The sequence below is a fragment of the Cupressus sempervirens genome, chromosome 1, assembly GCF_028749045.1.
Source record: "Cupressus sempervirens isolate cs-2001-9-10 chromosome 1, ASM2874904v1, whole genome shotgun sequence".
Classification (NCBI taxonomy): domain Eukaryota; kingdom Viridiplantae; phylum Streptophyta; class Pinopsida; order Cupressales; family Cupressaceae; genus Cupressus; species Cupressus sempervirens.
This window is the reverse complement of record NC_143118.1, coordinates 81,429,094-81,432,286: the sequence shown is the minus strand read 5'-3', so window position 1 is coordinate 81,432,286 and position 3,193 is coordinate 81,429,094.

Below are 3,193 nucleotides of genomic sequence, written 5' to 3'. Positions count from 1 at the left end.
TACAAGTTTTTGACAAGTTTTAAGAAAGTTTCTCAAAGTTGTATGACAACTTTTAGAGCAACTTTTGCAAAATTGCAAATCTAATGACCAAAATTGGTCCTAGCACTATGCTACTGATCCAACATGGATTTAAATTTTTAAATCATGAAAAACCCTAAGATTCTATGATTTTTAGGCCCATAGACCACTTTTGACCCTAGTTAGCCAGGGGCTTATAATTATGCCTATCTTGGAACTAGGTCTATGTGCTTGACTAGAACTTCTAACCTAAGTAGAAAGTTTAGGACATCCTAGGTACATTTTTTGATGAATTTAGAGTAGGTGCTGCTACACCATAGATGCTACATTCTCAAAACCAAGGTACAAAAGTAAGAAAACTAGAAGCTTAAAAAAGATATATGATCAAGAAGAAGAGAATGTAGACATATGCTCAAATTTTGCTTTATTTTCTTGTGATCCATTGTATTTTTTATGAAGTGATTAAAGAAGATAAATGGATCAAGGCAACGAATAAAAAAATTGACTCTATTGAAAGAAATAAAACGTGGGAATTAATGGTTTTACTTAAAGGAAAAGAATGTATCGGAGTCGAATGGGTCTAAAAAACTAAATTTTATGCAAAAGGTGAAATTGTTAAGCATAAGGTAAGGCTAGTTGCTAAAGGTTTTTCAGAAAAATATGGAGTTGAATATAATGAAACATTTGCTCCAATTGCTAGACCTAACACAGTTCAAACTATTTTAGCAATAGCTACACAAATTGATTGTAAAGTGTATCAAATGGATGTAAAATCAGATTTTTTGAAGGGTTTTCTTCATGAAGAGGTGTATGTTAAAGAATCACCTAGTTATGAGGTTTGTGGGCATGAAAACAAGGTATATAAACTAAATAAGGCACTTTATGGTTTAAAACAAGCCCCTAGGGCTTGGTATAAGAGGATTGATTCATACATGATAATTAATCAATACAATAGAAGTAATAGTGAGCCCACATTGTATGTCAAGACTAACAAGGAAGGTCAAATTTTGATTGTATGTTTGTATGTTGATGACTTGATATTCACTAGAAAGCTATCGATAGACATAAATTATGAAAGAATTTGAAATAATAGATTTGGGGTTGATGAGATATTTCTTAGGTATTGAAGTTATTCAATGTGACAAAGGTATCTTCATTTGTCAATCCAAGTATATAAAGGATGTTTTGAAGATACTTAAAATGATGAATTGCAATCTAGCATCAACTCCAATTGTAATAGGAACAAAACTTAACAAAGAAAAGAAGGGCTCAAATGTTGATCCAAAAATGTTTAAAAGACTTGTTGGAAGTTTAATGTATATGATAGCTATGAGGCTAGATATACTGTATGATGTCAACTTGATCTCAAGATTCATGGAGACACCACAAAATTCTCACTAGCAAGTTGGAAAAAGGATATTGAGATATGTTGCAGGAACAATGGGATATGGAATCCTATATTTCAAAGCTAACATTTTTGGTTTGATTGGTTATACTAACAATGATTTTGTAGGTAGCATTGATGATAGGAAGAGCACTTCCAGATATATCTTTCCCCTTGGATCAGGAGTCGTGTGATGGACATCAAAGAAGTAGTCTATAGTGATGATCTCATCAGATAAAGTAGAATATGTAGCTACCACTTCCATAGCATGTCAAGTAGTATGGATGCATCAAATTTTACTTGATCTTCACCATCATCAAGAGGAACCAACACCAATCCTTTGTGATAACAAATCAGTAATAGCATTATCTAAGAATCGTGTATTTCATAAGAGGAGAAAACATATTGATACAAGGTACCACTTCATCAGAGAATCGGTCAACAATGGAGAAATCTACCTTTAGTTCTATAAATTTGAAGATCAATTGGCTGATATTTTCACAAAGGCATCACCATAGAGTAACTTTGAATATTTATGAGAGAAAATGGGAATTATTGATGTAAAATTTAGTAATGGCAAAAATTAATGGGGAGTGTTAACAATATATAATTTTCACTAAAAAACATCTAGCCATCCTAGCCAACAACCCACCATTAGAAGCAGACAAGCAGACGCATACAGTCGCCCAATGTCGTTTGATATTCAGCCTCTAACTTCTCTAACCACCCATAATAAATGTAATACATTGATAGAATATATTTGAATATATGTAATTAATGTATTGTGTATTCAAGAAAATTCTTAGACCTCTATGAATAGAGGGTTTATGTAATGTATTCAGCAAGGTAGTAAGGCAATATAATAAGTTTTCTTTCTTGTGTATTTTTCTTTCATTGTTGCCTTCAGAGGTGTGGGAAGAAGCAAAGATGGAATGGGTGCAGCTTCAAGAGGATTATAATGGAGGTATTGATGTTTCTACATTTGAGATCGAGGATCATTATTCTCCATCATAAAGAAATGAAATTGAGAATGAGTCTAGTGTTATCACATCCATGTGTAATAGCTACAAACAAAAGTTTTGTGCAAAATACAATGGAGTGGTAGAAATAAAAAATGATGAAGAGGTAAATGATTTCGGAAATAGGTTATGTGAATGTCAAGCCCATCATCATGCCTACCTTGCAATTATGCTTTGATGCTTCAACAACTCCACATGGCCTCTCTTCTCTCTTAGCACCAAAGTCATGGAAGAAGAACACAGAGGTGCATCAACTTGATTAAAGAACAAGTTATGAAACTTCAATATTCTAGTCCATGTAAACATGTCATTCAGTAGATGTAGTCTTTGTCATGTTTAGATATACTGTTGGCAATTGTGACTGGGTTTTTCATTTTTTAGGTTACTTTTATTTATAATTCTTTTATTTACTTTCTTCAATATTAAAAAAATTATGATCTAACACTTCAACAACTCCCTAGTTTGCACAAGCCAATTTAATACCTTGTTCGATTTGTGATTTAAGCATTTTTAGCTAGAAACATTAGAAATTTTAGAATTTCAGAGCAATTGGAGAGTTGTAATAGTGGTAGGATATGTTTTAATGAGTTTTAAATTTTTTTAATGATAAATAAATAAAGTAAATTATTTTTAGTTTTTATGGATATTAAGTATCTATAATATCAGCTTTTGTATCATTTTCTGGCATAGTATTCATGTTTTTGAATTGAAAGCAACCAAAACTAGGGGGCTGATCCATAAACAATCAAACTAGTCAACAACCAATAGATAA